We start from the raw sequence: 22,881 nt of genomic DNA, 5'->3' as shown, positions 1-22,881 counted from the left end.
TATCTTTTCATGAAAAATGACTTCCTGTGCTGTGGAGAAATATTCTGTCAAGGCATAACATACTTCCTTCCAATGCTTTTATGTAAGCTTTTGCCTTGTGAAGGTGAAATGACTTGCTTCTAACAGAGGCAAGAGATGTGTGAAGTCAGATAAACTTTCTGTAATTTTAAATATACAAAAGAAGCCACCCCACAAGCTAATTTAGTAGAGGCTAGAGGAAAAAGGCAAGTCAGTCCAAGGTTCCTTGTGACTGCTGACACAGGACCAAAATAAGCACAGCAGAACATGCAATGATAAAAACATTCTATGTAGCTACACTCCACAAAGCTTACAGAAAGCATCCTGTGAAGCTCAGCAATCCTAAATTGCAACACCTGCAGAGACAAAGCATAAGTATCATTGTAATGCCTGTTTTACAAAGAGTTACAGAAGTTACAGAAGAAAGGTGCGTAAAATTAACAAAATGCAGCCATTGTCTAAGCCTCTGGAATACAGCAGCCAACAGAAATTGTAGTTTAGGAATTAGAATTACAATGAAGTCTTAATAAAAGTCCATGCACTGATTAAAACCAATTAAAATGTTTCTCATTATACACTATTTATGAATGTATTTTTACAAATTGGAACAATTTTGCATTTTCTTCTCTTATCCACAAATAAAAATATCACAATTTTCAATTTCTGTAAAACTCCACACAACTGTATCACACCACCTCTGACCTGTATCTGACCTAACTTATAACCAATTTTTACTGTAATTCCTTATCATAAAGAGCTTGGGTTGAGGCTTTTTTTTTTTTTTAAATATTGTCACATTAAACAAACAGATTCTTGGGCTATGAGAATCTAAGAAGTGTTAACTGGTTCAGTGTATTTTAATTCTTAAACTTCTTATCCACAAACTATTATCTGAGAAGTTAGTAAATGAATGCAAGCTTTGTCAAGATCTGTTTGCCAGTTCTCAAACGGACACAAATTTTGCACATTTCAGAAGCTAATTTTTTTTTTTTTTTTTTTTTTTTTTGCTTTTTAAGTTCATTCTTCACATCAGTAAGGACTGCATGCTTTACTTAAAACAGACTGGATACCACACTAGCAAGGCATCCAGTTAATTGAGTAGATAAATTCTTGCCTTTTCTAAGTCCATACAACATCAAATGTTACATATTAGTACCTTGTAATATTGGCATATCCTGACCCCACATAGGTGACTTCCTTAAAATATGTTATTTTAGCCTAGAAAAACAACATGAACAGCATAACAGACGTGATCACCCATATTTTCAAGTCTGCTCCTCAGAACCAACGCATTCTGAGAAAGTCCTATTTACATTAGCGTATCATCCCTGACAATCCCACACCATATCAAATTCAGACTGTGGTGCATTCCTTGCAAGCCACAGTGGGCATGCAAAGTTGCTTGGTGAACCTTCCCCCCTTTTCTTGGGAAGAGCAGCACACAGAGAAAAGAAAAGGTGACAGTAACCCACACAAGTATTCATAAAAGTAGACACAGGAGCCAGCTGTTGAGTTTACCTAACAAGGAATGTTCTGTGACTGTCAATAGGAAGGAATTAACCACACATGACATAAGAGCCTGAAAAAAGTCTGTTTTACAGTTTCAGTTCACTCAGTTTCAGTTGTTAGACCTACTTCTAAGTTTCTGCCACTCCTACAGCTGTAATGAACTTGAGATCTTATTTTGCCTGTTCTTGTCCCACCCAGTAACTCCTAAAACCAAAGGACCCCATTTTTTTGTCCAGCTTTCCCTTTCTTACCAAAGATTGTGCAAGTGCCACAGTAGGAGGAAATTCAACTCCCAACCGCAGAGCTGAATCTAAGATTTCAGCAGAACCTCACAAAAACACAGAATGGTTGATTACTATCTGAAAGGGAAAAAGAAATGGTAAATTTTGCCATGCAAAGACTGAAGAAAGCCAAAATGTGAACTGTGAGCTGGAGGTGACTGTAACAGGTGACATCAAGAACAAGAACAAACTGTGGGACGTGGGTATTTCACACTGAATTCTTCACACACATTTTTGAAACTTTTATACATGTGCCTTGTTGCTAAACTACAATAAAATGAAAAAATCTAGATGTTCAGGGAAGAATAACTGCTACTTGAACTGCCTTCTCTTCCACAGCTATTTTTCTCATTCCAAATAATTTAGAAAGGAAGGAAACAGTTGTTTTCAGGGTATACTAACATACTTCCTGGTGAATTAAGGGAAATTCTATTGGAAATACCATCATTTATTTATTTTAAGCCTATTAAATTTGTCTCACTCAAAAAACATTCGCTCCTAACCTACTGTTTAGTCGATTGTTTCAACAAGCTTTTCTAGCTAAACAGAAACAAGTACAGTCAGTCCTCCAATTTAATACACTCCACACAAAGCACACTTCAAGGTTCTTTGCAATATAGCAATGGAACAAGGAACAGACCACAGGATTAAAGTTAAGCCAAATGAATGTAAACAGATACAACTACTGACTTAACCTGAATTGCATTGACCTACTTGGGCAGAAAATGTTTGTCAAGTCTGCTGTAAGCTTAAACCCTGATCCTCCTGCTCAGGCCTTCAACAGATGTTTACACAAGGCTCCAGGTGTGCCCTTATTGTCTCATTGTCTTCCTCCATCCCCAGTCACCTGAACACACCACATGCCACAGACAGTACCACACTTCTCTTGTAAGATGCAGTAAGGATTATGGCTCCGCAAAAATTTATAAGCAGTGACAGACATCAGGACAGATCTCATTATAAAGTTACCTTTATAATTACACAAGGTTGTATAATTTTCAGATCAACCCTGCTGAATGTCTAGTTGTCCTCTTGGCTTTTTTCTGCTTTTTATTTTCAGTTCCTGTAAACTTTTTAAATAACAAGCCTAGTTTTGTTGGTTGTCCACCTAGATTTTTTTCCCCCTTCTTGGAACTGGGATACATTTCTTTTTCCATGTTTTCTTCCATACTGGATTTTTTCCCCCCATCTGAAATTTTATCTACCCTCTTCACACAACAACAAAGCTTGAATGCCAAAATAAGCATTTTCTATATACCAGTTCTGTATGCCATGCCTGTTTTCAAGTATGCTGATAAAGAATATAAAATTCATTATTTCACATAACAAATAAAAAAACCCACGTTATTTCCTGAAGAGGGCTTTTAATGTGCAGTTTACTACCACATCCTGACTCAATTCTCACTACTACTTAAAATAAACAAAAAGCACTGTTTGCAAAGCTGAACCATTGCAAGATTCAGAAGTTTCTTCTTCAAACACCTTTCCCCACCTGTGGCACCACACACGTGCATTCCCACTGCCCACTTAGAAACACAGACACGAGGTCAGTGTTTTCACCAGTCAACCAACAGTGCAGGTTGCAGTACGGGGCTGAAACAGTGCAAGTCAGTTTCTGAAATCTGAAGTTGCAGATCTGTAACAAAAGAGTAAGTACTAAAGTAGCTCTATGTCCTCAGATAGGAAGCCCTCACCCATGCTGTCTTATCCAGGGCTATGCTTATGATCCTTCGATAATTGTCACTATGGTCACCACAGACCCAGCTTCAGTGTTCACATCCTAGAATACCCCCTGGGCCACCAGCTGACCTTGCTTAATTATCTCCTGCAGAAACACCCTGCTGAGAAACAGGAAAGCTGTCCAACTACCCTGTTGTAGTGAGTGATTAATTGCTAGGAAAAACTATCCATCATCTGCACAAAACTTTTTCCTCTCCACCCCTCACCTCAGATGTACGAGATCTTTGGGATTTACCTAACCACATTTTGAATCTAGTCATTCACATTACAGAAAGTTTAAACTGGAAGCAAGCACAGGAACATTTTCTCAACAGGATTTGATAGTATCCAATTTCACTGAAAGTTTCAGTTTAGCCAGTATTTTTTAGTTTAGCCAGTATTTGCTTTAAAATTTCAATCAGTTGTTGCTTCAGCCCCTCAATCAGGTCTTCCTCATATGGTGAAGCATACGATGAATAAGAAAATGCTCTAAGTGCTCTGAGAAATCATTTTTCAAAGCAGCAAGATGCTGTAAGCTAGTACTATAGCTACAGAAAACCAAAAGAACTAAAATGCTGTACATCAGTCCTGTAAGTCTATAAAACTAAAGAGTTATTCAAAAATTATTTTCCCAATTTCAGAGAGCACTTATCTGCTAAGAAGTAGTGTCTGAATACCTGATGAAAATTACAAGGACTGATGCCTATGGCATCGTATGATGCAACTGGAATAATGGTACTGTACAGTTGCTGGAAACATTACTTCAGTACCAGTGATGGACCAGAGCAGCATGATGTGCTTTTTTCACAACCTGTGGTGATAAGTAGTATGTCAATAAGACATAGTTGTCAGTCTGCTGCTTATCATCAGCAGTCAGACATGGAAATTGGTGATTACACCTCAAGAGGTTGTATGTTTACCTCTATGAGAGGATGCTAACTCTGGCCTAATTGTGTTCTCTATAGTATCCTACCAACTGTAGAAATCAAAGCAATTAATATCACTTCTCTTCCCCCACCAGCCCAGAGAGTTCAGTGGTGCTCTTTTGCATTACACTGCATAAACTGGCCTCATCTCCGAGAAGCCTAAGATGCTGCAATGACCTGTCAAATTTCCACAAGAGCATATCATAAGCAAAAGGATGTCAGCTTAACCCACCATCCCAACAGAATACAGAAAATCCCCTACCCTTCCTCTGATAGCAGAGTCCATGAAACAACCCAGAAACAGTCCCCTTATAGTACACTTCTTCTTGAAGGACTCAGTATTCTGACAGCTCTGTGTATTCCCAGGTTATAACTATTTTAAGTCTGTCAAGCATAAACTGGAAGAGTACTGCTTTGTCATACGCTGCCTGGGAGAAAGAGGGGAAAAAAGAGAGAAGCTGCTCTAAAGGACCTAACAGACCCACAGGAACAGCAGGTACCAGATAATAACAGCTTGTTCAACAGCAAGACTAAACTATCAGGACTTCATAAGACTGATATAAATCAGTGATGCTCGATATATACAGATATCTGTTAGTCTCTGAGTTTGTATCAAGCACCTGTTTTTTCAGAAGAAAAATTGCTGTCTGTGCACATATTTCACAGGAATTAATGAGTTACAGAATGGCCAGGCAGCAAAACTCTTTCCCACGATAAAGAGCTTTATACAACAGTATTTAACAAAGAATACTCCTTGCAAGTAGTTTTATACAAGCTGTAATAGTCAAACATTAAGAATGAGAAGGCCAGTAAAGATGTTGGGGAAAAAAATTGGAATATCTAGTCCTATTTAATCAGTATGAAAAGTAGTAAGGCATACAAGTGATACAAACATTTCTGCAAAATTTAATGTTATTCTGACCATACCACAACTAGGCAAACACCTTGATGTAAAGGACAAGCCAAATCTTCAACATCTTTAAAAACAATCTATGTCTTTCCATGAAAGAAAATGCTTAATAATTTAGTATGTAGTGGCCAGAAGATAGCAAATCACACAGTAAAATATGATACTCCTTTATCTTCAGCGTCACCTTCACAAAACAGTCACTTATAGAATAAATCACAAAATAAAGTCACTTTTAGAATGAAATGCAAAGCAGGTTTAGTACACAAATTAAAACATTCTCCTAAACTCTTACCAAAAATGCAGTTTCTGCAGCAAGTCTTAAGCAGATCAAGTCACAGTCCATATAATTTTCAGTAGGATAAATGTGGCTCATGACAAAATATTCACTAGTTCAGCTACTGCTAAAGTTCAAAAGCTTATTGCACATAAACATTTCCAGTTATTTAAATAAACTCGCTTTCAGCAGCAACAGAACAACACAGGCCTGTTGCCTTTAGCAAAAGAAAATAGAAATGAGGTCAAGTGTAAAAATAGAAAATGGTTACATTCCTGACACTTGAAACCTCATCTCAGAGCTATGTATTTACAGCACTCTCATAAAAAAATCACCACAGCTGATCAACTATCAAACTCAAAGTGTACTAAAACATTTGTATTTTCTGCTCTTTAGATATAATTCTAAAAGGATCACAATTACATGCAATAACAATGTTATGAACAACTCATTACTATACTATCAAAATGTTTACTTTCACAGCCTGAATGTCAACTTCTATTATGCATTCCCTTCTTCCAAAAGACTATATAAAAAATTTCGTCCTGATCTTGTTTACTTGATTCTTAAAATGGTCTAGTGCAATACAATACACCTCCAGCATACATACAACATACACATACACGTTGTATACAACAGTATGTTTTAAGAAGTCATTACTTAGGCCTGTAATCTTCCAAACAGCGGATGAGCAAGGCCTGCCTTCTCGCTTCCTGCCTTTCTCAGAACCCCAATACAAGTTTTCACTGACACAGACTTCCAGAAGCATCACAACGGATCCACCCATTGTTTCAAATGCAACTGCTAACAGGCATACTGGTTCACACGTATACTAATAATTACTCAAAGGCACAACCTCATCCACAGACCCGTATTTCTTAAGATATCCAATGCCTAGTTTAATATAAAGCAGAGATCAACTACCCCTTCACGGTCCTTACCAAAGCAATGGTTTACCGTAACTCTGAAGACCAACAAATCAAGTATGAACTAACTGTATACTTAAAATCTACCAAAGGTCTCTATGGAAATGCAAAAGCCGCCCATGATGACAGTCGTCTCACTAGACTTTTGCAACCCTCCTGCGTGAGGGTCTCTCTTCTGTGCACACAGAGGTTTGCACAGCAGCAAGTGGGGGCCCTCATGGCAGCAGGTCACTGGGGCGCACATGTCCATGGTGCCAGCAAAGGAGGATGTGAGCTTTAGCAGGGGTACCCACGGACACATGGAGTGGCCTAGGAACCAGTAGCTGGGGGAAACAACTGGAGGAGACAGCTTTTGGAGGGTAAGGGGGAGGCCCAAGTCCACTGCTGGAGTGCCTGAGGCACCAGGGGGCTGCTGACACACAGTGTGCACACACAAGGCAACAGGGACGAGCGGACCCAAGGAAGTCAGGGGCAGTAAAAGTTTCACTCTTCTACAAGTGCTTGAAAGCCTCTCATTTTCAACTGGCAATTCAAATGTTAGTCTTACATTCAAATGTGTTCTACTCAAGTCTACTCCTTCTCCTGGAAGTCACCCAGGTGTCACTAGCACTCAAACCAAGCCCAGTTCCATGTCTTGATGACAGGTGCCTTGCCCTCCTTAAAGCCCCAATCCTTAAAGCTACTGAACACACCAAAACATACACATAAGCAGGCCTAATTGTATTTTATAGCAGTAAGAAATTAGTAGTACTTTCAGATATGAAAAACTAAATCAGGATCAAAGCCTAACCACATAAAACAACCTTTCCTTTGTGACTAAGGAGACAGTTTCAGAAGGACACAGTGTGATGCAAGAACAGACTCTAAATTTACTTTGAGAGCAAGAACCTATGCCCAGTAAAGAACTGCAACAACTTTATAGAGAAGGGTGACATTATGCTTATTCATCCAAGTTCCAACAGATTTTAAAGCTACATAAATTTAGAAGAAACTGACTTCTGTTTGCCTTCTCAATCATACCCTAAAAAGAATACATCTCTGATTAGCAAAACCCCATGGTTATTTTTAATGCTTTGTGGGGGTTTTTTTGAGAGCTGTAAGAATGTTTTTCACTTACCTGAGTATTTGCCATACTCACCCCTCTTTCCAAGAGCACGGAAATGCTTATACATTGTTGTTGACATTCCTTTACTCTACTCATGGCTTACACTTTGACCATGATTGACAGATGAGTAAGAGGGGAAGCAGGCAAGGGGAATCATTTTATAATTTACAGAAAACACTTTTGTATATCCTCTTATAATTTGCTTTTATCTACATAGCCTATGATACTGAGAAGCTCTACATCTAAGGTTACAAAACGAGAACAGATTTTTCAAAAAATGTGACATACTGAACTTCACTGAGTTGATAATGACCAAAACCATGAATAAAATTTAAGTAGCTACTTCACTGCTTTGAATTATTTTTTTATGATTTTTTTTTTTATGTTCTTCACAAACACTCCAACCTACCTCTGACCTCTCAACAACCTCAGGCAGGCCTGAAGTCACACAGTTTTCCAGAACTTCTCCAAATTAGAAATACTTCTTATAGGACTTCTTTAGGAGCCAAACTCAAACTACCTAAGCACATTTTTAACTTGAAAATATTTCTACGTTGTTATTTTTTCTTCATGGAAGAATGAAGTATTACTGAAAAGTTATCATTTACTTACAGTACCAACAGCAGGTACAGTCTGGAGGGGTGTTTGGAGATTTTGGGAATGCATCACCATTTCAAGATTCTCAAAAATATTTCACCAAGAACTGGAAGTTCAGAACCTTTTATCATTCTTTGATGTAACAGCTGTGCACTGCACACTGTTAGGTAGTCATCCCCATAATCCTACCCTATCAATTTTTTTCAGTCAAAAAGCATATGGCCTTCACCTGACAAAAGTGTAGTTTACAGATGTAACACAAGAGGCTGCTACAGTCACATAACCTGCCTTGGTTATACCATGAACAACTCCAATTTATCCAACATATTCCAGAACTTGGAAGTCAAATCCTACACTTGACTTTTCTCTTGAGAACTCAGTTACTCCAGAAGACACCACAGAATCTCAGGAAACTCAGCAGTAATGAGTCTTAGTTATAATTAACTGAAGTAAATAAGCAGAGATTAAAGCCTATGGGATTTATAATGCTGCAAATTGTCAGCTCTGCAGAAGTCATAAAGGAACTCAGCAACAATTCCTCTGTTTCCTTCCAGTTTTTACTGAGCTACTGGCTGCAAAAATACCAAGTTTAGAATTTGTAGAAAGAAGAACACAACAACACTTAGGAGAATTGACAGCAGGTGACTACATTGAATGAAAGCAGAACCACATTTCATTCTCAAAAGGGTAAAGGGGAGAGTTTTACAAATAAACAGCAGGTTCACGTGCCCCAGCAGAAGAGCCAGCAAACCCCACCTGCCAGAATCCAACATTGACAAGAGCAAACAAGAAAACTCTGGGTCTCCAGTTTTTTCAGAAAGAAATTATTTTAGTGGCAAACTGATGTCCCCATAGAAATACTGACAGAATTCCTTACTAACTGAACATATTAGTAATGCAAGAATATTAACCTCTTGTTTTCCTGAAATTAAGTACTAATTTGGTGATTTTAAGAGTTCATTCTTTCAGCACTTAATTTCCATACAATTTAGCCATACCTACAAGCAAAAAAATAACTGTGTTGAAAATCATTACCAAGACAGTGGCTCCAACAATTTACAACTTCTACCATTATACAGTACAGTGGTGGTGATTGAGTTGAGGAGTATTACTTGACTTTTTCTTTGAAAGATTTGTCAATAAAAATACATTGTAATTCCTGAAAATCTGCTGAAAAATTTGCTACAGAAATAACACAAACCAATTCTCAGAATAGTAACAGCTTCTCATTTTCTCCCCACCACAGTCCTAATTCCTCTTTCAATGTTAAAGCAACCACTTATAGGAATGTAGCCTTTCATTTGGGACAGGGACACCACAGGCATACAGATTTCTGTATGTAATTCACTAGCTGATTACTACCATTAACAATTCCAATGACTGTCAGACCTTACTGATGGAAGCTATGTATCAATGCAGTTATCTCCTCCCGCAAAACCAGCTTTGGAGGTACTTTTAAAACAAAAAAGCATGAATAAAGAATTATGACATCACCTCTGAGATGTTCTCTAAGATTTAGTTCCCTTTCACTCCTGAAGACAGAAACTGATGTCAAATGCTATTTCTTTTACTTGAAGACTAGTACCAATACTTTGCAGTGTCATTCAGACACATATTTTGTATCTGCTGTATTACTGCGTACTACATGACTATATCTTAAGCTGATATTATGTAAGAATCCTAACTTGATTATACCTCTTACCTCTAAATCTATTGACAGAGGTAGGTAGATATCAACTGAAAAAAATTGCCAGTGACAGTCAAATGCCTCCTGATTGAAGATTATCTAGTATTACCAAATTGTTGCTACTCATTCTGAAAACAATTTTTGCATTTGCTTGATTTGCCATTAGAAATATGTACCCATCATTAAGGACAATAATGAGCCAATCGTTAAAAAATGTAAGGAAGAAACAATCATGATTGACAGGTTAAATAAGCATTTCTATTTAGCAATTATGCAAATAAAAGCTTTTGTAATAACAAACTGTTGATACTTGACATGTGATTCAGGTGCTTAAACACAGACCTCCAGTATTATTGCAGATGCTCACACTAACTATAGGCTACCCAGGCTATGATAGCAACAATTAGTGTTAAGTAATGCAACGGAAATCGCTTCTGCACACATCCTGTCCTTGCTTCCCTCTGAATATGTGAGAAGAGTTGCTGCTGCTGGGTGATTTAAGACCTGTAGAAAAAACACAAACTTCTCGTGGCTGAAGGAATGGGTCCTTTGAAAGGAAATGGCAGTTGGGTCTGGAAAAGTATCATCAGCCAAAAGATTTGTAAGACAAGAAACCAAAAGAAAAGAACCTGGAGGCATTGCAGGTCCTGTGAACAAACTAAATACAGTCACTACGCAGGCTGGTTGTGCATATGCATATTTATATATATGTAAAAACACAATCTCCAGTAAAGCATGCCTGTTAGCAGCCCAGACAAAAGTTATCCTTTCTCTAACTGCTAGGCTACTTCTATCTGGATTTATCCTGCCTGTCACTTTTCATTCCCAAATTTCATAAAAATTTAGACCTTCCCATATAACAGCACTAGACACCTATTTGAAGTTGCTATAGAGTAAACACCTTTCCATATCTGCAATGTGAAACTATTTTCTTTACAAGCTTTCAGGCACTACATTTCACTATCAAACTATTTGCTCCCTAAACCCAAGTTTCTAAACAGCATTTTTAAACAGTAATTCTATTTTTCTTCCTTTACAACCTAGAAACACTGCAAATCAAATTAAGCATTTGTTTTGTGAATCCACAGTGATCAAATACTATCTTGAGAAAATCTGCAGTGAAATACAGCATTTTAAATATTGAGGGTTATGATTTCTTAAGTCACGTTAATGATACTCCCCAGGTATCTTAAATCTCAAACTCCCTGTAATTCATACAACTCGGTATTCTGCATTTGGAACACAATAGATCTTTACATCTTTTCTTCACTAAACACTATACAAAACAAAAACTCCAAAACTAGCCTTCATTAAATGCATCTTCTAAGCACCGGGCTCCAAGCCTTGATCTGTCACACGGCAGCCTTCTAACTACAGGAGCAGTTTATTCCTGTTTCATGGTCACCTCCCCAGCCCAGAACTCCCCCACAGGAGAAAGCACCAGAATGTGTAGCCCAGAGTTACCATGGTGACTTCCTGATGTCACCTCTGAACTATTTTAGGGCTGTAGGGTTTGGGTGTTTTTTTTAAACTGCTCTATGGTTACTTCTAAAACACTGTTTTCCTCCTAACAATGACAGAGGGTTTGTGTATCATTTTAAAGGACTGATAAGATTACTTGAGAAGTCACACACCTATTGTAGTCACAATGTACAAGTGATGGACACCCCAGTTGCTTTCTAGATACAACTTCAAATACCTCTTGCATTCAGAACTAAGTTTCTTTGGATTAACCACCATTTTTAAAGGTATCCTCACTTTCAGTTTACTTTTACTTGTTATCTTAAAATTTCCCAACAAGCTTCTAATCATCTTGCAATTCAGACTTCTGTAGATTTTTAAAAAGAATTCACATGCAGTTGTCAGGATTTCAAGCTCCTTGTGATGAGTTAACAGCACTGCCAACTCCACAGTAGCAACGCTAACTCTGAAGTAAGAAGTTGGCATGATATATCAGGAGGACAAAAAGGAGAGAAAACTAACACTACTGTTCTGAACAGCAGCCCGCTAATCCTTCAATCCTGAAAAGATACTCAACATCCTAAACTGCTACAAATTCTGTCCTTTCTTCAAGGTGCAGAAGCCCAACCCAATTTTCTTAAACAAAACAGCAGCAACTGCTTTAAGGGCTTGCAGTCAGCAGGCCTGAAGCCTCTAATTAACATCCAGAACACACAAATAAGCCCCAGAGGAATTGGAGCACAATAGTTATTTCCAGATGTTTTAATGTAATTATATCCACATTATTTAATATAAATTCCCTAAAACTCCATAAAAGAGGTAAGAAATGAAAAAGTGCAATTGCACTTCTGCAAAGCAAACATTAGAAAAGTTCTCTTTCAGAAAAACCCCATGTTCTAGTTCAAGAAGATGAAGCATACCAATCTACCTGATCTACCTCTGACCCTACCAGAAGGCTCCTAGAGCACCTTTATGCAAGTCACGTCCCTAATTATTTATTTGCAAAACAAGATGGCACACATTCTTCCCACCTTCAGTTTGAAGAAACTATATTCTAAATAGGAAAAATGAATTAGATAATATTCAGTGATGTTTGCATCCGAAACTGCCAAGCACTGTAAATTTCAAAGCACTTTTCTGACACAGAGGTAACTCATGATCAGCTAGAGAATCACTTGCAGTTCAAACAGCACAGTAAAACAGAGTTTTACTCTCTATTTTACTCTGAAACTCCTACTGACTTGGGAACATGGTAGGAAATGAAAGGAACAGGTACATGTAAAGATGCTTCTCCTCCAGAACTGACTGTATCCTCGGTTACTTCCTACCATCCACTGAAGACTTGAATAAATATTCCTTTACTATTTCAGAATTACTTTTATTGCTTTTGTCTTAAAAGTCTTAAAATTACTTGCATAAATGTTTCTGGAAAGCCACATGGAAAAATTATTTTGCCAATATTAAATTTTTGGAATACCTTCAGAAGAAACTGTGTTACTACCTACCTCTTGCAGTAGTAACCTGAAAATTGGTCCTTGTTTTACTGTTCTTTCAAGTTTGCCTAGAAAAGTTACAGGCAACATGCTTTTTAGAGACTTCCACCTGCATCAATATCATGCCTAACTTTACCTTCAGAACACACACAAAATCTCAAAGCAAGAGCTCTTCCAAGTTTACAGAAACACAGCCAAGTAACTGCTCTGGTGCAGTCTAGCACAGGCATGGAAAACTACAATACATGTTTGGCAGCTAGGTTCTATTATTAGACTCTTGTAAGGCAGAAGGCTCTTCAGAAGGAGCTGTTACAGCTTGGGCAGTCATCAACAAAAAAAAACAGAAGACTACACAGTAAAAATGACCAATCTGGCAGGATTCCAGATTCTTGCCAATCTGGCAAGGACTATAAAAACAGCAAGACTTCATAAATCAATAAATGTAGTGTTTCGGTATTGAAGCTGGCTGTTCAATCACCTGGAGCAAGTCACAACAAAAACAAAAAGGTTGAGGTTGGATGAAGAAAATCCATAGAAAAAGCCAATTAGGAGAGGCAGAAAATTTTTTACAAGGCCTTTGATGGGAAGATTATGCAGGGAAGGCACCTTATCCTACACAGACCCAGAGATAGCATTTGGCTGTCCTGAGTGCAAGTTCAACATTATGTAATCTTCCCCAGTTCTGCAGTTTTATGACGTTCTCCTCACTGCAGACCTCCCAACAACATCCAATTGTTTTTCCTTGCATTTCTGAGGGACACTTACTGTTGTCAAGCACATCTGGCTACATGTCCATCTCCAAAGCCCTCATTGTGGTTTTCTGACCTCCACGACGCACCTTACGTTCCTATCATTACCTTTATTCACCCAAAAGTAGTTAAGATGATGATAGATCTTTCACACATTTGTCCACCTACACATCCAAAACATTTTTCAAAGTCCTCCAATAAATCGGGCACGAGTTCCACAGAAAACAGCTCCATTTATCCTAACCTGATCCATTCCAGAGATGGTCTATCCTGTACCCACAATAAAGTAAGGGGGGGGGACAAATTATTATTCCTTCACAAGAATAACACATAGGCATCCTCACAACACTCTTTTGTAATTTACTAACTTTAAGCATCAGATTTACCAGATTTTTGCATCCTGAAGGCTTTCTTTTTAATACAGAGAGCACAAGAACAAAATGAAGTGGTATCTTCATTATATCATTGAAGTGCTGATTATCCTTGTCTGTGTGCCTGAGAGTTTACTGCTTGTTATCAGAAGGAAACTTACTTCTTCGCTGAAGTGTGCAGTTGAGCTGTGCTTAACTTTTACTTGACAGGATACCCAGTAAGAGGGCAGTACCTACACGGCTACTAGTAAGTACCACAAGGACACAAGCATTCTCAGCACACTGCAGGAGCTCCTATCTTCTCTTACACAGACCCCAAAACTGTTTTCCTCCTTCTGTCCAAGAAGGAGGGATCTTCTTCTCCACCCCAGGAGCTCACTTTCACCACAGCAGTTTTGTTTTGTTTTTTCTGTTTTATTTTCTCCCTTCTGCTGTCAAAGTCAGCGCTGCACAAACCAGGCCCCAGCTGCTGCCTGCGTATCCCACACACGCCAAGATTCCTCCCCCGGCTCCGCAACGAGCGGACAAGGGGACGGCACAACGAGACGGGGCACAGCCGGGTGACGACGCCGAAGGGCACCCACCACAGCCAGCAGGAGGGAGAGGAGGCGGCCGGGTCCTGCTCCTCCTCCAACGCAGGAGCGCGGTGTAAACAGCGCCTTTATGGCAAAATCCGGCCTGCTCGCAGCACCCTGCCCCTATACCTCGGCTGGGGGGGGGTGAGGGGGGGCAAGGGGCGTCCTCAGCCCGCAGCCGGGGTATTTGGGGCTGGCCAACGAGGCGTTTCGTCCTCCTCGCCGCCGCCACAGCACCTCCTCCGCCGGCCGGGGCTGCATCACCTCCCCTCGGGGCCAAACAAAACGCTGCTGCCTCGCCTCCTCCTGCTTCCTCCGAAACGCCCCGAGAGGCAACCCCACACGGCCCTCGGGCTGTTAGGGCTCGAGGGAGGGGAAGCGGAGTCACCTCCCGTCCTCGCTGCGCTTCCCTGGTTAAAAAAAGAGAAAGAAAAACAAACGCACCGGGAGGAGGAGGCGGCAGGGCACGGACCTCCTGCACGGGACAGGCGCTCCCCTCGCACGGCTGGAGCCCCCCCTTGAGCTCCGCACAGCCGCTCCGGCCCCACGGCAGCACCCCTTTTTTTTTCCCCTTTTTTTGAGGGGGGGAAACACAAATTATTTATTACGCAGCCGACGGAAGAACGCGGGGGGGGGGGGGGGGGAGGAGGCGGCACAGGCTGCCGAGGGCGTACGCAGGCGGTCCCCGTCCCGGACCTCCCCCCCCGCAGGGGCAGGCTGTCCCGGCTCTACAAAAACAACACCCCCCCCCCCAAAAAATCCCGATTCCTCCCCCCCAAAATCCAACCCTCCAAACCCCCTCCTCCAAAAGAGGGAAAAAAAAAAAAAAAAAACACGCGCCTGCGCGCGGGCCAACGGACAATAGGCAACAACGCTCCCCCAAAGGGGGGGGGGTTGCCTTGTTCCCCCTCAACCTCCCTGGCTCTCACAAGGCGACACCCAGGACCCCCCCCCCCCCCCGCCTTGAGCCCCCCGACCCCTCCTCGCCCTCCGACCCCCGGCGCTTACCCAGCCCGCAGCTACCCGCGCGAGGGGACGGTCGGAGTCGCTCCGGTCGATCTGCGCGAAGAGCTGCGGGGGCTATCTATCGCCCGCTGGGGGCTGGGGGGTGTTTGGGGGTGCCGGGGCAGGCGGAGGACGCTGCGTGCCCCCCGCTAGGGCCGAGGTGCGGGACCGCCGCCGCTGTTTGTTGGTGTGAGACGGCGCCGCTGGGGGAGGAGGGGCCCCAACAGCTGAGAGGATGTAAACAGAAGGTCACGTGACGCGCCCGGCAGAGGGAGCCGGGCCCCCTCCGCGCCGGCTTGAAAGGGGAAGGGGGGGGGAGGGCGTTGGGTTCGGCCCGTGATTGGTCGCGCTTATCGAGCCCGAGGGCCAATGGGAGGCCTGCGTTCACGGTTGTCGTCATCGGTCGCCGAGGCACGAGGGGGTACTTTCCTTCCCTCCGCGACCCGAGCCGGCTGGCGGCGGGCCGGGCCCCGCGGCCGGGGGAGGGACGGGGAACGGGGAACGGGGCCCGGCCGTCGTCGGGGGGCGCTGGGGGTGTCAGAGGGACCGGGGGGTGTCGAGGGGGCGGCCGCGGAGGGGGGAACCGGCACCAGCAGGAGGGCGAAGGAGGACGCGCAGTTGCGTAGACCCGAAAAACTGGAAAAATTTGCAGTTTAGGAGAGATCCCAGGGCGGGCTGAGGGGAGTTTGGGAAGGGAGGAAGGGCTGTGGAAGGGAGGAGACGGGGCTGAGTGGCAGGGAGGGCAGTCCGAGGGCCCGGGGCTCCAGAAGTGTGGGACGGGACGTGTGGCGTGGGGTCTCTCGGGCATCCTCTCATGTTTGGTTTCAGAGGGAGGTGGAGGGATGATGAGGGATTTGGGGAGTCAGAGAGCAGGGAAAGTAGGCTGCTTCTGGTGGGTTCGGGAACCAAAGCAAAAGTTTAGCCGTGGTAGGACTTGCAGCTTGGCTACTCCGTTTTCCTTTGAGGAAAGGAACGAGAAAGATTGGAGATAGGGTCAGAAAATGGATGATGCTCTGGTGGAACGCTAAGTTCATACTGACCAACTGTTCAAGCACGGTTTTTTTTAGGGACTTAAGGCCACTGGGATATGAAACCGGAAGGTCCTGAATGGATGTTACGATTGAAACAGCACCTTTGGTACCTCAGTGACGTTTACAATGATAATTTAATCTGGAGCAGTTTAAGCATTGACAGTCTTGCAAAATGCAATTGCGAGGTGTGAGGTTTTGAGTTTTAGTCAACGTTTGAGTAGTGGTGGAGCAGGATTTCTAAAAGTCCTGAGAAATGAACTACATAAAAATGTAGCTGGTAAGAGGCCGGGAGTGAGTATTACGGGGGGGGTGGGGGGGGGGGGTGGGGAGTTAATATCTGCACCACACAATTAAAGTGGAGGTAATTGGCAACATAAGGGGGGAGAGTTTCTGACAAGCTAAGACTGAGAAATGATTTTACCTTTTGTTAGTTTGAGAGATTCAAATAGTCATTGCTCTGATGCACCCTTGCATGACAGGAATGGAGGAGAAACAAAATTTCCATGTTTACATTGAAATATACCTCATCCTCAGATAATAAATACTTTTTGCTGACCCTAAGAAGTGAATGTTTTTTCCACAAAGAATTTTTGGACAGATTTGTAAGTGTGTGCAATGCCCTGCCTATTGGGTGTGTGATTTCCTGCTTTTCATTCCCTCTCTTACCATCGTATTCCTAGATCTGCTCACATATAACCAACACATCCCCGTTACCTGTCAGACAAAATTCACTTAATCAATATTCACTCAGGATAGAAGTTGTGGCCATGTTTTGCTCATTTGATTTTAAGGACGTTTTCTGATAGCGTTTTTCCTTAAAGACTACCATGGTATGCACTAACATTGTTTTCTTTCCATTTGCAGTACACATGAACATCAGATTAGGAGACTCATTCTGCCCTCCTCTCTCAAAGCTGAAAAGAAGCTTCAATATTGAGGTCTAACAGAAAATTCTACCCAGTCAATTATGGTTCTACTACTGCCTGTTAACCATCTTCAAAACAGAAGTAAGGTGCATATTTTCTGTGGCAGTATCTTGCGTCTTGATGAAAAGCACTTCTTAAAAGCACAGTGAACATCCTTTCACTCTCATAAAACAATGGTTATTTAAACTAATGTGCCCCTTAAACTCTGTTATTCTTTGAAAGTGTTTTTTTTTTTGGCTTTGTATTTATTTTCTGTGCAGATTTAAGCATTACTTACTCTTTCAGTATTTTGTCCTGATGTTCTGTTATTTTTTGAATGATTGTACAAATAAAGTATGAAGTAGATGACAGGCTCCAATTTGTCTTCATTCTCTGCTGCTGGTGAAGGTTATAAAATTCACATGCCTAGTAGAAATATGTGTACTTAAGACTTACATTTTTATAGGTAAATTTGAAATTGGCTACTCATGATCATTAAGGTTAAATATAGAAATGTAGCTGTTATCATACTGAAATGAAAATCAGATATGCACATCAATTTATGATGAAAACTATTCCAAATAAAGATGATGTCATATATATTGATTAGTTAGGCATATTGAATTTCTTACGTACATACAAAAATGTTACTCTTTAGACTAAAACAGCATTTTGGCCTTCCTAAAAATGGCAGTAGCGTAGAAGTAGAATGATGCAAACAGCATTCATTGGATATAGTCCTCTTAATTTAAAAGTAACAATGTATAATTTCAATGTTTATATTTTTGTGCACATGTCAGATTATGAAAACCATTTATATATCATTGCATTTAAATTGGCTTGCCTTGAGTTTCAACTTTATGTTCTGTGGTATTTTTCAAGTATTTTCATATGCTTTGGGAGATAATATATTTATTTAAAAAAAAAAAAAAAACTTTATTTTTGTTAAAATGTTGTTTTCAGAGATACTCAGTTACCAAAATGGCCTCTAAAGCTTGACCTTGTAAAATTTTTGACTGTTTTAGCTGACAGCATTCAAAATATTTTTGATGTTCTGCGATGCAGTCCAATAAAGTTAAAACATTATAATGTTCTGTTGGATTTCTTAAGGTTTGGATTTCTTAGGTATTACCCGTACCAAGTAAGAATTTCTTTCTTCCCTATGGAAGGACGTAAAGGACCCACATTTAAGCTCTATTTCTATGTCAATTATTTCACATTATGGTGCATGCATTTGAATGTTGACACAGGTTTTTAGACAATACTGAAAACTTAAAAATTGTCGTTTTGAAACTGATCATTTTCTGATGCTGCCATTTTCTGTAGTTAATGAAAAAGATTTTACATGTAATTTTTCATTCTTTTTTTTTTTCCTTTTGCACTGACTTTTCTAGATGTGTAAAAAAAGACATAGTAGAAAGGCTTAGAAACAAACGCTAAAGTAGGTGTTTCAACTAAGACTAATGTTGTGTGGGTTATCAGCCATGTGTTTTACCTACTGACAAACATCAGAAGTACTGCTCTGAATGCTAGCACTTAACTTCCTCAACCACACTTGTTATAGCTAGTGTCTAGTTATATAGAGTTTTAGTTAGCTAAGAAAAATAATGAAGAAGTAATTGATCATGGCCCTGAAATAAAAAAAAAAAAAATTCCTTCTTTATGGAAAGTACTTGTACCTGAGTTTTCAACTGATGCTTTACAAAGGGAATAAAATTAGGATGTAGTGTTGGGTCTGCACGAGTCTGAAAAACACACGTAAGAAGCACCCCCAGAAAGTAATAAAATAGAGATGAACCAATGTAGAATATAAGCTACAACTAAAATACTATGGGAATGTAATTATCCAAAAATGCATAAAACTAAATCTAAATTTCTGTTTAAAGCGTAATCCCTGGGTATTCTCTATATATTCAGATGAATTGGCTTGAGTGAGATGATGCAAAGATCTGGGTAAGTAGTATTTGATAATATATCATAATTTTTGTTACAGCTTCTTGTTTGAAAGTTGTTTTTAATATAATAGAAATGTTAAGATCTTCTAATCCAGCAAGACCAATTGTTAGAGATCCAGTGGAATGAAATAATTGTAAAAGATATAGTATTGCCAACTCTTGCAAATTTAATGCTTTCTATCTAACATTTTTCCTTATTGAGAATGATCGTCATCTTCCATTATGCCAGTGAAGCATGAACAAAAAGTTGGCCTCAAAGAGATGGCAGCACCAGAGTTTACAGAGTTAATGGTAGTTGCTGTCTCTGTCTCCTTTATTGTCATTAGAGGCACAAGACATGGCCAATGTAGCATAGCCATTAGAAATTTAAAATGTTGGAGTTGAAGAACTCTGGGCAAATAGTTCCAGAAATAGCAGCCATATATAAGATAAGAAGAATTCATTATTTTCTGAATTTACGCTTAGTCTAATATTTAGATTGATTTGAAGATCAGAAGCTGCTGCTTTCCTTCTGCTCCACAAAATAAAAATAGTGTCTTCATACTAGAAACTATACCAAAAGCTGATATATTTTTAATTTATGTTTAAATCTTGTAACTTGGGGCAACTCTTTGAAGTATGACATCCTGTTTCTCATTTGTTTTATGTGTACTTTTTTTCTCAAGTTTCCACAATTAGACTTCCTTCCCCCAATCTAATCTCACTTTTCTTTTTTGTTTCATCTTTAATTATAAGGCACTTTAAAATTACAGTTGATTTTTTGGGCTGTTTGGTATGCCTTCTCCTTCTGATATTTTTGCCTTAATATAGTATATGCATTGAGCTTTTTTTGTTGTTGTTGTTGTTTTTTCGTCATTGCCTTTTATTTTTGGTGACTTTCCTTTCTTGGCAAGCCTTGATTGGCCATTTTATAGTCGTAGAGCACACAGAGCATGTGTTGTATAAGTAGAAGCTACATTTTTTGGATATTGTCCTCTGTTCCCTACGGTACATACTGCTTCTGGAAAGAGGATACAGTGAACATGTACTTCAGACTGTATCCTATATTGTCAATGACATAGCCTGTGTCAGGAAGAGGTCTTTGAAATTCATCAGAGCTGCAGTGTCTTTCTCCTGGCTTGAAGATTTGGTCTTCCCACATTAGCATCTTGTCTCAGAGCAAAAAATACTGCACTGTTGAGAATATTTCAAACAATGCAGAGGGGAACGTAATAACTTCTGGAAAGCAGTTTATTTTACCCCAAATGTTTGGCCTATCTATCTTACTTTTAAAATGTTTTGTGTATTTTTTTTTCCTCCCAGAGACTGGAATATACTTTTTGTGTCTCTCATCTATATCCCAGCAGCTATAATGTCACTTCCAAAGATTTATGGTGAGTACTGTTCCAGTTCCCAGGAAGGCTGATGAGGTCCCACAGAGTACCAAAGCCAAGCTGAGTCGGTTCAGTTGCATATACAGCACTGACAGTTAAACTGTGATGGAGTAGTCTGACTACATGGTCCTGTGTCACGTCGTAACCTCCAGCTCTAATGCATTAGCAAAACGTCGAGCTGGCTCTGTATGCTGTTGTTGTGGTCCTCTGAAACAGGAATGCAGTTACACTGCTTTCAGGTGTGACCTGGCTCTGGAAGTAGTTTAGTCACATTTGTAGGGTGCTGCTTTTACAGATGAAACTTGATAGATCTCACCTGTAAGACTGGTGAGATCTACATGTGCAAGCTGTAGTGTTTCTATATCTTGGGCCTATTTAATTTGCAGTTTGGGTAAACAATCCCAGGATAACAGTCTTAGATAAGTGTTTATATGCTGATCATGCTTAAGATCAGAGTAACGTCTCCCAAAGGCTCCAAAGCTAGTTGATTGAAAGAGGTATCTTTAAAGGCGGTAAATTTTTTTGTGTCTCCGAGTGAGCAGGAATAGCAGTGATATTTACACCTAAAAAAAAAAAGCAGTGATATTTACACCTAAAGTGATATATATCTGCATAAATCTGGATGGCAGAGCGCAGGAGGTTTTTTCACTTACCACGGAGTCCTGTGTTAAGGTAGTATTACCGTTCTCAGGTCCCCTGGAGCAGTCATGTTGGCAGTGCTCCTTCCTGGGTGTGGACAAAGGGTGGCACACACCCTTTGGGAAGGAGTATTATTTTAGCTGCCAAAAAGTACGTTATGCTCAATTCGTATTTTGAAAGATTGAAAATACATGCTAGAAATATACATATGTATATTTTAACTGAAGGATGAAATGAAACCAAATCTGCGGCCATAATCATTGGTCTTAATGATATGCCACATATGATCTGCTGTTTGACCTTCAGATTACTTTTCTAGTTTACTGCTCGTGCCTTCATCTTCTTTTCTTCTGTTAGGAAGGTTTTCTTCTGTTTCTTTCTGTTAGGATCATAACAATGGAAGGGTTCCAATGGTCTGTAATCACTGATAATTATATAACCAAAATCAAGATCAATTGTATAAACAATCAAATGTATAAAAATAAAAATTCAAATTTGTTACCAAGTCAAGTGTTTGTCTTTTAGATCTCATCTCTAGAATTTACCTATTCATCTGTATGATGTTTTACAAATAGGGTATTTTAAGCCAAAAATTGTGAATACCCACTTTCATTATGTATTTTTTCCATGTTCCCTGATGGGAAAAGAAATGTCTTCCTTCAGTGTTTCTGCTTTCATCCATTTGTAACTTGTCACAGAGGTATATTAGTATACAACATGAATATTTCAGCAGAAAGTGTCACCTCTGTCCTACTCATGGATTGTAAACTGTAAGCACGAGACATTCTCCATGAAGATATGTTGATTTGTCTCTAGCTGTAACTGACAGTGAGTCAACAACAGATTTTGTGTCATTCTTTGCTTAAATCAAGAGGGTGTTTTGCTAAATTTATGATGCTGTTTTCTTTATAAGCAACACAGCATTTCGAACTGAGAAAAATTATATGCCACCATGATTAATACTTTGAAGCCAAACAGTTCATGAGCTTCCCTTGAACGAGTCACTGTTAAAAGGAAGTTACTATATTTTGCATCTTAAATAATTGCTCAATTTTATTCTGAAATAAGTGTTGGGAATTTTCCTGTTTGTTTGTTGTGTTGTTTTTTTTGTCTGATTTTTGTTAATCAAATATGGAACAATATATAATTTAATTTATATAAATTGACATTTAACTTGTAGAGCCACTCTTCTTGTGTATGAGCTAATAATACATTATCATTAATCCTCTTAAGGATAGTCAACTGGCCTCTATGCAATAATTTAAGAGGCTTTTAAGTCTAATCATTCACTTAGAGTTACAATCTGTTAGGTATCTGTTTCTTACATGCTGCCTTTAAGTAGGAAAGATGAGAAAAGCTATCGGTATGTTGC

General features: G+C 39.9%; 1 protein-coding gene and 1 long non-coding RNA gene across 7 annotated transcripts in view; one reads left to right on the top strand and one right to left on the bottom strand.

Annotated features, from left to right (window-relative positions):
- The window catches only part of PCMTD1 (protein-L-isoaspartate (D-aspartate) O-methyltransferase domain containing 1), a 41,669-nt gene extending 25,775 nt beyond the window's left edge, over nucleotides 1-15,894 (bottom strand). The window contains exon 1 of one of the 6 annotated variants that reach the window (XM_083824192.1): nucleotides 15,610-15,894. The gene's annotated coding sequence lies outside the window, so the exon portion shown is untranslated. Of the gene's footprint in view, nucleotides 1-1,778; nucleotides 1,804-11,257; nucleotides 13,915-15,045; nucleotides 15,214-15,609 lie in introns of those variants that run through there. The other 5 variants (XM_083824186.1, XM_083824191.1, XM_083824189.1 and 2 more) reach the window with 5 other exon arrangements.
- Nucleotides 15,895-16,229: 335 nt separating this feature from the next.
- On the top strand, nucleotides 16,230-22,520 carry LOC310894278. The gene is made up of 3 exons (XR_014579738.1): nucleotides 16,230-16,914; nucleotides 17,502-19,495; nucleotides 20,800-22,520. It is a non-coding gene; the product is annotated as an uncharacterized lncRNA (long non-coding RNA).
- The last annotated feature ends 361 nt before the right edge of the window (nucleotides 22,521-22,881 follow it).

Source organism: Anser anser (genome assembly GCF_964211835.1).
Source record: "Anser anser genome assembly, chromosome: 2".
Lineage (NCBI taxonomy): Eukaryota > Metazoa > Chordata > Aves > Anseriformes > Anatidae > Anser > Anser anser.
The sequence above is the reverse complement of the archived record's forward strand: the minus strand, read 5'-3'. Positions and strand labels throughout refer to the sequence as shown.